The sequence below is a fragment of the Adiantum capillus-veneris genome, chromosome 17 (assembly GCF_014529385.1).
Source record: "Adiantum capillus-veneris isolate H3 chromosome 17, ASM1452938v2, whole genome shotgun sequence".
Taxonomy (NCBI): Eukaryota; Viridiplantae; Streptophyta; class Polypodiopsida; order Polypodiales; family Pteridaceae; genus Adiantum; species Adiantum capillus-veneris.
Window position 1 is genome coordinate 88,258,026 of NC_140947.1, and position 13,103 is coordinate 88,271,128.

At 46.2% G+C, this 13,103-nt stretch overlaps 1 protein-coding gene across 1 annotated transcript in view; it reads left to right on the plus strand.

Annotated features, from left to right (window-relative positions):
- Positions 1–626: 626 nt before the first annotated feature.
- The window catches only part of LOC147437660 (uncharacterized protein At2g24330-like), a 28,732-nt gene continuing 16,255 nt past the window's right edge, over positions 627–13,103 (plus strand). The window contains exon 1 of the mRNA XM_086487156.1: positions 627–906. The gene's annotated coding sequence lies outside the window, so the exon portion shown is untranslated. The remainder of the gene's footprint in view (positions 907–13,103) is intronic.

A 13,103-nucleotide genomic window follows, 5' to 3' on the forward strand; every position in this document is an offset into this window, starting at 1 on the left:
AACGTCTAGGATAGAGGACCTAGTTTAGAGGTGGTGAAATTGCAATGCCTCCAGCTTCCACTACCCTCCACCATTTTGAGTACAAATGGGCACAGATAGAAGGGCTCCCCTTCATGTCTCTGTCGTAAAACTTGCATCGTGAATGGCAAACTATAGACGAAGCACGAGAGAGAAACCCGTTTTCCCGTGTAATAAGAATGGGGGGGGAGTGGCAAAATTGTTGAGGGGGTAACTAGGTACATTGCAGACAACAAGGCTAAAACGCATGCCTGCATGAATGGGGGAAAATATACATTTGCATTTTCTTAACCACACCATGGACATGCGTGTACTTGGAATGGTGCCTCAAACTTGAAAGAAATGGGGGTGCTTTGTTGTTAAAGGGGGGGGGCCGTCTTTTGATTGGTGCCTCTACCCTACATTCTACAAGTGGCGTGCGCGGGTGATGTGGTTAAGGCTCTTGGCTCTCTTCCGCACGGGGCAGGAAGGGGGGGGGGGAGGCTTGGGTACCCGAGCTTTTACTTTGTCCAAGTTTGCTCAAGATCTGTCGTGCTCAATCATCCCAGTGTAGATCCCATCTCCTCCCATGCCAGTGTGAGATATAAGTGAGGATCTGCAATCATACGGGGCAGTGCAGTGTGGATCTCTTCAAGTTTCCACCGTTCTAGCTTCTATTGTTAATTGGTGTCTTGGGAAAACAGAAAGGTCGAAAAGAATGATGAATCAGAACTTAGAAGATACCTAAACTCCGTTTGAACTTTGGAAGAGGCGCGTTCACACAATCGTGCCACGCGGAGTGACAAAGCCGCTCCCAAGTGTGAAGGACGAGAGTCGCTTTTAAGGCATTTGCCTATGGAGATCGGATCGTGTTCTGCTCTCCCGCCATAGCTCTGAGGACATTACAAGGTAAAGCTGGCGTTTGAGAGAGAGAGAGAGGGAGAGAGGGCTATGAATGGATCTGAGTGTGCTTGAAATGCACGTGGGCTATGAGATTATGAGTCTTCTTTTTTCCTGGCTCCTTTCACGGCTTGCTGCAGTGTCTTTATCTTTTGAGATTATGGGTCTTTATTTTTTCCTGGCTCATTTCACGGCTTGCTGCAGTGCTTAAAGTAGAAATGCTCTGCCATTCTGTCCTTGTTTAGTGCAAATATATCCTTTTCAGTTTTGAAGCGGAAACCGGTTGAGCAAATCAACATATAAATTGTCTTGCTAAACACGAAGATCCGTGCATCTATCGCACTGATAGCGGGCTTTAATAAGGCACAAGCAGTAGAAATTGAGAGTCTTCTAGGAAAAACTCAGGGCCTTGAGGTGGCACCCAGCTTGTTAGTTTTAAAAACACAGAGACTTAAATGCTTTTGGTTGCGGCTGTGTCCCACTTGGTGATTGCGGCACTTGCAGCTCTTGTCTGCCCGTCACCGTTATACCCCCACCGTTATGTGCTGGAAGTGCCCCAAAAACCAGTGTTTGCAGTGCAGGGTACTTGTCCAGCCTGCCTCTGCGCCTTTTGACTTGCAATCGGCAGTAGGTTTCCTAATTGCCACCTGCGAACATGATGTGCAATGGCCAGATGCAGGTCATCTACTTGCATCGAATTTTACTCCCTTGCGCTGCAAGTCCCTCAGCCGCTCAGTGGAAGGGGGCTCTAAAACATAGAAAAGCATGCTATTAAATTATGTCTGATGGAAATTCCCTGGAATGATGTTCTCAATTGAAATCTTTGAAATCCTTAGTCTCACCAGTGCACGTGTGCTTTTCTCAAGTGTGAAGGTGGAAGAGCATTTCGTGTTTGTTGGGCCTCCAGGAATTCTGGAATAATGTCCAGTTTGCAAAGAGGGTTGCCATCACCAATTGCTGCCCCATTCTTCATCCGATCCACCTTTTTAGCTCTCCTAGGCAGTTTATTGTATGGAGCTAGATGACAATCTTGGACGTAATTTGAGGAAGGAGAGAGAGAGAGAGAGAGAGAGAGAGAGAGAGAGAGAGAGAGAGAGAGAGCCCACCATCTTGCTTAAAATGACCGGCCAAAGGCGGCCAAAAGGTTCTGGCCATGCAATGTAGTGGGTGGCCCGCCGGGGACAACCACTAGTCTTGTAAGAATGCCAAAAACGGCGACGAAGTAGAGGTGAAAACTCTAATACGTGAATCTTGTGGTCAGTATGGTTTTTGTTTTTGGTCTTCTTTGTGGTTTCCTTGTTTCATTTTTTTGTTGTGGTTTTTGGTTCCCTTGTTTTTAGTTTTGTTTTCCTTGTTATTGGCGGGCTATTGGGGTTGGAGATTTCCTCTCTACCACACTTTCCTCTCTCTCCAGTGGCCATAGTTTCATCTACTATCCCCTTGGAGCTTTGGGGACAAGTGCCTCTAATGGCAAAGGAAACTTTGGGGCTTTTAAGTTTTCACAGTTGTCTCATCTCATGAGCTTTGGCCCTTGATGCAAAAGTGGATGGAGGAGAACATTGCAAATTCTCTTCAAAGAGAGCTGTATCTTAGCTTTTGGATTATTAGTAGTGTCTATGCCAAAAGTTACCGATGAATCAGCAGGTTGAATTTGTTGCGGTGTGGACTGCACAAGAGAGGAGCTACTCCACTCCTTTGTCACCCACTTCTTTGTCACAGATTGCTTGCCTAGATTGAATAAAGTTACCAATTTCTCTTTGAGATTTTAGGGATACTGACGAGCTCACTGTATTTTTCGAAATGACTCATAAATATATATACATTGAATTGAAAATTTCCTTGATTGAACTGAAGACATGTGCTCTTTCATGCGTGTTGTCACGAGGACGTGGCAGCTGTTAAGTATGTCACGAGGATGTGGTAAGTGCTAACCTTAGTTGTTGGTTTCTTTCTAATGATTTTTGTTTTCTTTTTGAGACCCTCTTTTTGAAGTTGCAAATGGTCGGACATTGTATGGCCAATGTGAATGGTAGTTTCACCCGCAGACGAGAAGTTGGTCGGCACTGGAATTCGTATAGTAAGAGGATGTCTAGGCTCAGTGCAAGGTCATGTAGGTCCCCCCGTCGCACTTAGCAAGTTGGTGGATACTAGGAAGTGAACTCAATAAAGGCATAAAGTCAAGGTGGGACTACCAACAGAAAGTATCCGGCAGTTGGGCCACATTGTACTTTTTGATACGGTCCCATTGAGGATAGATGGTCAGATGACCAATGGGAGCCCAACGGAAGCATCTCCTAAAAATTAGGAAACTGCTATTTTGGACCGTGAAATGTGTTCGCATCATTACCTTGGGTATGATAAGGGGAACATTCTACAACTTTGCCGCGAAGTCAACTGGGCAAGCAATCGGGAGATTTTTAGGCGGCAACCCCGAAACGGGCAAAAGCTTGAAATCGCGCCAAGTGGCAAATGTTCATGCACTTGCCTCATTCAGAAAAATAGGCGCTGAAATTTAAGGTGGAAGAGGCCTCACTTTGCATTTTGTCATAGGTTAAGAGCTATGGAGTGCTTTCTTTCCCTCTCATGTACAGTGTGGTGCTAGGAGTGATGCCCTGCACACTACACACTGCTCTCTCCCCTACGTGCAGTTATGTGATGCCCCACAAGAGGGCTCTTCATTTGACTGATGTACAGCTGTGTGGGTTCATGCTTTCTTGCCGAGGCAAGAGCCTCCTTGAGCAGGAATAGGGGTAGCTAACTGCTACTCCAAAGCAGGCATCGGTGAAGGTCATAATCTCACCGTACAGGTGCGTTTTCAGCGCTGTGTATGCGTTGTAAATTGACTGTTTTTTAGCCATACGGACGCCAGAACCATTGGGAATCGTGCCCCACTGGCAGAGGACAGCTAGGGGACTGTTTGGGGCTGAAAAAAGGGCAAAATCCAGTAAATACAGCGTGCTGAATTTACTGTTTTTGGGCAGGAATCAAAGGGTATACGTCAGTGGAAGTGAGTTCTAGCAAGGGAATTGGTTTCGCGCAAGTTTTGGGATTGTTATGTAGCCGAAATTTGGCCAAAACTGGTAGTATCTAGCGGGATACAGGTAAAGGATTCCCAAGACTCTTTTGTAATTTTCCCTCTCAAAGTATAAAGAAATACCAAAAGGGGCGCCAATTTTGGGGCCTACAAGTTGTCAGCGTCTGCTCGGAGCATTCTAGCTTCCGAGCCGTGTGTGTACTTAAGTGTTAATTCCCGTCGCAGGTTTCCTTTGCACGTTCTCTCTGTGTGTGTCTTAAGTAAAGAATTTCAGGTGAAAGCCAAAGCCTACCGCCCCAGGGGCCGGTTTTGTCACGTGACACATCCAACCCTATGTGTCCGTGGACAAGCTACAGCACGACAAGGGTTCCGTCAGTCCAGTCAGTCTAGATTTAGAAGTGATCTGGCACTTTTTGTGAGTCTGTTCGCAGATCGTGCATGTCTAGACACTTAGTGTAGATGCATATCCTTTGGTTGCACACAGCATGATCATAACCCATTAGAATCCATCAGAATCCTTCAAGGGAATTTGCATTTAGCCTATTTTCCCTATTTTTGACATTTTTCACTTATTATTTTTAAGTGACTTTTGTTGGAAAGTAGGTAGGGCAAATTGAGTAAGTTTGTATATAAGCAAACCTAGGCTAGCACTAATTGGCAGAAGAGGCAGCAGGAGCTCCACGCTCAACAGGCATCTTCTCAGCAGACCCCCCCCCCAAGGAGACCTAGCGTTTTGTAGATCCAGCATCACCTAGCGTTTTCATCACAACATCAGCTAGCGTTTTGCCTTTGCAGAACCCGACAACAGCAGCACCTCAGATAAGCCTAGCGTTTTTGCATTTGCAGAGCCACGGCGACAGAAGCATAGATTTTCAGCCCTAGCGTTTTTGCATCTGCTACAAACCCTAGCGTTTTGTAGATTCACCGCAATGGAATGTCAAGGAACATCAGCGTTTTCATTATTCAGCAGTTAGTACCCACAGATCAAGTCCCGAACCTCGCAGATCTCACCTTCCCGCAGCATTTTCTCGCCGCACGGTTAGTTTTTGCAAGGTTTACAGTTTCAGCCCGGAAAACGCAGATTTCAGCATCTGCATTTTCAGCGTGTCGTCATCGCATCGTCATCATCGACATCGTCACCGACATAGAGTCAGAATTCAGCAGATAGAAGATTAGCAGATTTCAGACCATAGCGTTTTTGGATAGGAGTAGAAAGATTGCAGATTTCAGCCCTTAGGTCGACTTCGTTCATCACCGTCGTCATCGTCGACATAGCCTACACTTGCATCAGTCTCATGCATACCATTTGTACTAGATTGTGCAATCATAAGTAGACCACTCTCGCCGACGAGAGTGGGGCATTCCGAGGAGGGCTTTACAACGTCTCTGGTGTCGTATCTCTCTTCTCTCTCTATCTCTCAGTCTCATACACTTGCACGCAGAGTGTCCACTCACTTTGTTCGTGATCATAGCACTCTCTCATTAAAAACGGAAGGCTCTCCCTACCATAAGTACAAAAGGAACCTTGAGCACAGTTCGGAGCACTCACCTTGAGCAAAGCGCAAACATTCATTCTGCTGCACCTTACATTGGTATCAGAGCTTTGGCAGTGTTCTGTATCACTCAAGGAAAGAACCACATAATTTTTTTTGCTTGTTGCAGTCGCACGAACCCAAGTTCGCTTGGGCATGTCGATTCCTAATCGTGTTTTTGAAGAGTGACAGGAAATTTCCCAGGAAAGAAGGGCTTGTCCAGCCTCCCCTTGTGTCTCTTTTCACTCATTGAGAGCGAACCGTGCACTTAGCGGCCGGCCAATCGACGTGAGGTGGGAAAAAGCAACCTTGGTGTGAGCGCAAGGCCGCCAATGGGTGCGCCCGCAGAAAGGAGTAGAACTCGGGTGAAGAGAATATCCTTCGCGAAAGAAAACCTCAAGAACCTCAAGAACCCAAGTTCCTCGTGAACTTAAGAAACCAAGACCCCCAAGAACCCAAGTTCCTCGTGAACTTAAAAACCAAGACCACAAGAACCCACAAGAACCCCCGACTTCAGAATGGTCATCACTCGAAGCGGAATGGATACTTCGCTTGGAGGTGATGAGCATGAGAGAGGCGAAGAAGAATTTTCCCCACCAGGAGGTTTTTCCAACCCTCACCCTTACCCATCTACGTCAAAGATTGCACTAACTCCTATGGAGGAGTTGGAGCAGATGTTTATGAAAAAGAATTTAGAACGCGAAGCAAGAAACGCAGAAAGAAGAGCAGAAAGAAAAGCAGAAATGGAGCGCAGACACCAAGAAAGAATTGCAGCCACCGTCAAAGGAATGAGCGACCAACACATGAAAGAGTTCTTGCAACTCGTTTCTCAAGCTCAGGCACAACTGCAAGAGATTCGGGAAAAGGAGACTCTCTCAGTCTCTTCTTCTCCAAAGCATGACACACCGGATTTGCACGATTGTGAGAAGCATGATGATTTGAATGATGATGATAAGCATGATGATTTGAATGACAAGCATGATGATTTGGATGACAAAGACAAGCATGATGATTTGAATGATATTGCTAAGCATGATGATTTGCATGATCAAGATGTGATTTCTCACAAGTATGATGAGTTGCATGAAGATGATGTGATTGTTCACAAGGATGACGTGTTAGTGGATGCTTTTTCTAGCGAAGCTAACCTCGTTGTAGATTCGATCAATCACGAAGAACCGATCTTGGCTTTCGAGTTGAGGTCCAAAGAACCCCCACAGAACAATTCGATCATTCAAGAAGAAGCGATCTTGGCTCTCGAGCCTAAGTCCAAAGAACCCTCATAGGAAGTATTATGTGTTCGCATGATTGATATGCACGCATTGTTTGAGTGTTTCATTCGTGATCGTTTCATGTAGTTTAGTCAACGTCTTTATGTGATCCCTTTTACTAATATTGTTCGTTGAGCACGTTTCACTCATGAATGAGCACGAATCTATGCGGATTTTTTATGAAAAGCTGAAAAGTATGTATGTAAGGAAGTCACATTCTATGTCTCTTCCTTGGCATGACACATTCGTAGAAAGAGCACATGAAAGTATGAGCACCAAGCATGCGCATTTCCATTGTGAATTGCCACAGCTGATTGCTTTAGATCAAAAGAGAAAGATTCGATCTCATTGTTTGCCTGTATGTGGTGAACGGTTTGGCGCTCCGTCTACTTCTTCATCTACATTGCATGCACAGTCTAGTAGGACGACAAGATTTTTTCCACTCACTTTACATGAGATAGGTATGTTCATGGTTTTGTGTTGGAAATGGTTTCAGGAATTTTTAGCCATGGAGATTCTTGAAGAAGAAAGAAGCATGACTCTCGACGAAGTTGAAGCATTAAAGAAGCCACATAAGCCTTTGTGTCGCTTTCGGCGCGGCCCAAAGAAGCAAGCGTTGCAGACCTTTATGAAGTTCAAGTACCGCACGACCCACGCATCAGAGTGGGCCGGCGAAGAGTCCCTTCCAGGATTCCGGATGCTATTGGCGATCTCCCTCGACGCCATACAGTTCGGTACCAGTACCTCACTTTGAAAAGGAGGGGATGTCACGTGACACATCCAACCCTATGTGTCCATGGACAAGCTACAACACGACAAGGGTTCCGTCAGTCCAGTCAGTCTAGATTTAGAAGTGATCTGGCACCTTTGTGAGTCTGTTCGCAGACCGTGCATGTCTAGACACTTAGTGTAGATGCATATCCTCTGGTTGCACACAGCATGATCATAACCCATAAGAATCCATCAGAATCCTTCAAGGGAATTTTCCAGTGCATTTAGACTATGTTTCCTATTTTTGACATTTTTCACTTATTATTTTGAAGTGACTTTTGCTGTAAAGTAGGTAGGGCAAATTGAGTAAGTTTGTATATAAGCAAACCTAGGCTAGCACTAATTGGCAGAAGAGACAGCAGGAGCTCCACACTCAACAGGCAACTTCTCAGCAGACCCCCCCTCCCCAGGAGACCTAGCGTTTTGCAGATCCAGCATCACCTAGCGTTTTCATCATAAGATCAGCCATCATTTTGCCTTTGCAGATCCCGGCAACAGCAGCACCTCAGATCAGCCTAGCATTTTTGCATTTGCAGAGCCACGGCGACAGAAGCACAGATTTTCAGCCCTAGCGTTTTTGCATCTGCTACACACCCTAGCGTTTTGCAGATTCACCGCGATGGAAAGTCAAGGAACATCAGCGCTTCTAGTTTTCAGCAGTTAGTACCAACAGATCAAGTCCCGAACCTCGCAGATCTCACCTTCCCGCAGCAGTTCCTCGCCGCATGGTTAGTTTCCGCAAGGTTTACAGTTTCAGCCTGGAAATCGCAGATTTCAGCATCTGCGTTTTCAGCGCGTCGTCGTCGTCACATCGTCGTCATCGACATAAGAGTCTGAATTCAGCAGATAGAAGATTAGCAGATTTCAGCCCATAGCGTTTTTGGACAGCAATAGAAAGATTGTAGATTTTAGCCCATAGCGTTTTTGGACAGCAGTAGAAAGATTGCAGATTTCAGCCCTTAGGTCGACTTCGTCATCACCGTCGTCATCGTCGACATAGCCTAGACTTGCATCAGTCTCATGCATACCATTTGTACTAGATTGTGCAATCATAAGTAGAGACCACTCTCGCCGTCGAGAGTGGGGCCTTCAGAGGAGGGTTTTACAACGTCTCTCGTGTCGTATCTCTCTTCTCTCGCTATCTCTCAGTCTCATACACTTGCACGCACAGTGTCCACTCACTTTGTTCGTGATCATAGCACTCTCTCATTTTTAATGGAAGGCTCTCCCTTCCATAAGAACAAAAGGAACCTTGAGCATAGTTCGGAGCACTCACCTTGAGCAAAGCACAAACATTCATTCCGCTGCACCTAACAGGTTTCAAGGTTCCGTTGCCGGGACATCAATCAATTTTTCCTCAAAGGGTGAGTCTCGGTTGTTTTGGGTAAAGACACAGAGTACAGGAACGCGGGATTACACTATGGCTGACAAAGGGAAGGGCATTATGGAAGAGGATTCCTCTTCAAAGGACAGACAGGAAATTGCTATGGTGTTCGAGATTGGCGAGAGCTCACGGCCACGTCAATCTGTACCTCCCGTTCGATGTGAATGTCCCTCCAGTATTACAGGGCTTTATGACTCGGCAACTTGAGGATGATGCGTTCAGGACTTAGTTAGTTGCCGCAGTGAATGTCTTTTCGCAATTGGTGCAAAATCCAATGTTTATGGAGTTCTTGCAAGCGCCACCAGTACAACAACAAAATAGGCAACCTACACCGCGTACGGAGCTTGTTGAGGCTCAAGCCTAAGTACTTCATGCGACTCAGCAGGAAAGGTGTTATGTCCCGCTCACAGGAGAGGGGATCTAGCCCAGACGGCGTCGCGATGGGCGTCCAGTGTCCGGGCGGACTTAGTGTAAATACGGCCAGTGTGGCCGGCCATTATTATAAAAGGGAGGCCAAGGCCTCATTTGTAGTTATCGACCCCCACCGGCAAAGTGCCAGTGGTTAGCCCGCGAGGTCACCTCGAGGAGGTGAGGCCAGGTGGTATGGGACGCTCGGTCTTACAGGTGCACGCCCAGTTGGCCCCAGCACGAGGGAGCTGCGGGATGGTGGCTATGATCGGATGCGTGTCTGTAGGCGGTTTGTGTAGCCGGGAGATCCACTCCCACAGTTCGTTTCATGGTATCATAGCTGGCTTGGCTGCATGAAGGACGGCTTGGCTGCACGAAGGACTGTGGGCACACCTACGGGCTGGTTAGAGTTGGATAATTACCATTTCATGCAATTTTTGATGATTAACTGTTTAATCGATTATTTTCTTCTCATGAGCATGTTTGCAAGTGAAATTTAATGTGCTTCTTGCTGATTTTTGATAAAATTCAGCAATTCAGTAGGTGGAAGTGCTGAAAATCGGAGGATTTTTATTGAATTTACTGGTTTTCGATGAAGATCAGTGTCTTTATTATTCACTTGCTGGTTTTACATTAAAATTCAGCATACTATATTCTTTCAAATCTCTCTCTTTGTAATGCTCCTTTGTGCTAAGTGCACACATAGAGAGAGAGAGAGAGAGAGAGAGAGAGAGAGAGAGAGAGAGAGAGAGTGTCACCTCCTCGACTGCGAGTGGTCCTCTCCTCTTCTGTTAGCGCTGAGGCTGTACAAAAGAAGAGTGACAGGCTGGCTGTCCAACGCGGCTCCAAACTTGCGCTCGTGAGCGTGGTGGCCACACGCACGCACGGTGGGTGCACGTGGGCTCGATTCTTCTCCACGCGTCCACAGCTTACGACTGTTTTTTCCCAGCGTTGGATTTTTTACGCTACCCTCTCTCTTCGTTACATTTTATTAAGTGACTTTTATTTTAAGTGGCCTGGACACTTTGAGTTTTTTTAAAGAAGTATGAAAGCTGAGTTTATTAAAAACTCACTTACAAAGACTAACGAGTTTGTAGAAAATTGACTTCTTGGCTGTTCTGCTTCTCTCCCACCACTGCTCTCTCTCACCTGCTCGCACTCCCGTGCTCCTGCCATCACCTGCTCGTCTTTGGACACTGTCACGATTGTGACTATGTTAACAGCAACACATCTACTCCTAGTTGCAGATTCGCGAAGTGCCATGCCAAGGAGGATCCTTGCGCTTGGATGGTCACACCCCTTCGCCCAAAGGACGTGTCTCTTCGCCAAAAGACACACTCCTTCGATGACTGGTCACACCCCTTCGCTTTACTGGTGCGACTCTTTGCCCAATGGTTGCAGCTCTTCGTCGAAAGGATGTCTTTACGTCTAAAGTCATGTCTCTCACCAGGAGACGTGTCTTTTCATTTATGTCTCTTCGTCTCCTATATAAGTAGCCCTTGTATCACACATTCAATAAATTAAACACAGAGTCTTCTAAGTCTTGTCTCGAGTACAGTTCAAGTTTCTTAAGTCTTAATCATGAGTTTAAGTACTTAATAAAGGATTAGTACCTAGAATCCTCACAGTGGTATCAGAGCAAAATTTTTTCCCGGGACCCTACGGTTGTGAGCCTCTCACCCTTGGCGCTACGCTCTACCCCCCCTTCCCGGCGTTGTATGGAATCGGAAGAATGGTGGCCTACGCACACATCTTGACATTAGGTAACATAAATTACTTATGTTCTCGTATAAAAATATATAATACAGTCAACCAGAAACAGCAGCATGGTTTTGTGCATATGTGATTCGCGTGCTGCTGCATGGATAAGAGCGGAAGTGTGTCTTTTCAAGTGATAAGGTGTACCTGTGAGTACCCATGAGCACCCCTTGGCGGACTTCCTGCTCTGACGGGCTGAAATTTATGCGGGCTGCTTTGCACCCCTTTGCCGGTGTCTCTTCGTTGGTGACCCTCTGCATGGTACAACTCACCCAAAGGGCACCCGTCTCAAGGGGCATACCTAGCACAGCCAGCCAACGATGGCAACCCTTCGTCAAAAAAACGCTACACAAGGCAATAAGCAAACCTGCGTAGAAATTTCTGCCCAGTGAGCTTATGTTTTTTTAAAAGCCCAGCGTTGAAGTTATTAAATAGGGCCACCCTTTAAAATTTTAAAGGGCATTGGCCGGCCGCCCAAATAATTAAGTGGGCACCCATTGGGTACCAAATATTTTTTAAAAATAAAGCCAAAACAGCCAGCGAAAACAGCCAGCGCAATGACATTTCAGAACCAGCGTGAGCAATTTCTGCCACCCTCTCTTCTACCAATTCTCCGCACTACACAGTCTGGCCTTCGCCTGGTGTGCACGTAGGATTCCTCGCCATCATGGCCGACGATGCTTTCGACGTTCCAGTCCCCTATCTCTCGTAAATAGACGAGATTCCTGACGCAATTTTGCCGACGCACCCGCTCCGGGCACCAGAGAACCCGTTCCAAAAACCGTCCCAGAACTTGTTCACATAACTTGCACGTGTTCGAGTTCCTTTTGAGGCGTAACCATGCCAAATTCTCAGGATGGAGGTGGTCAATCTGACGATGCCCTTACTCTTATCAAGGAGCAGATAGCCACACTTTCCATAAGCCTCGCATCACTTCACACTCGCTTGGATGAGATGCACACAGAAAACACTTCTCGAAGTCGACTTGCTGTTTCTCGGACTACTAATGTAGCATCTTTAACACATTCTTCCGAAGCTTCAGTGGACGAACCAAATGAACCAAATCCAACTGAAGAGGTAGACAATCGCGAACTTCACTTACTTTATAAAATTTTTAATGCTGCACAAAAGAAGAAGCTTGATGTTAAACTGCCGGACACTCGTCGCCGCGACAAGCGCGTACTGGACCAATGGCTATTCAAAATGGAGATTTACTTATCGAACACGGACTTGGTCGAGAGTAAGAAAGTTGCACTTGCTAGTTCTCTGCTCAAGGACACAGGTGACAGCATTTCTTTGGTGGCAACGATGGGTTGCTGATGGTAAACACACACCTTGTTGGGATAAATTCTGGCGTGCTATTCGTAAGGCGTTCGAACCTGCCAATGCGGATTTTCATGCCCGGTCCTCTCTTCGCCGCCTGAGCCAGACAGGTTCCTTTGCCGCGTACATCACAGAGTTCCAAAGGCTAACTCTGGAGATAGAGACCCTTAGTCCCTGTGATAAACTTCACAGCTTTATCGACGGACTCGAACCCAACCTGAAGGATGATGTGCACAAATACAACCCTACCACCTTGGATGCTGCAATTGCCTATGTGGAGCGTCTTGGCGATAATCGGCGCCCTACGCAGAATTTTCTCCCTAGTAACGGATCTTCAAACAGCGCTCGCTTCTCACAGCGCGATCGCAGAGACAATTATAGCCAAAGTCAATAACCTCAGTCTCAGTTCAGACAGCAAGTAACACAACCTTATTCAACTTCAAGGTTCTATTCTCAAGATCGACAATCTTGAAGCAGATCTTCTTCACATGTTCCTCCACTTGATCGTGGTGAAGGACGTGATTTTTCTCAAGATCGACCCTCCAATACTCAGCAAGGCTCTTCGTCAAATGCATCTTCGACTTCAAAGAAGGAAGGACTATGTACAATTTGCAGTGGTGACCATAGATGGTATCAATGTTCAAAGAAACCAAATCCGTCTAATTTGGAAAGAAATTCCAACGCGGAAACATCATCGAATTTTGAACAACCAGATTCTGCTAAGG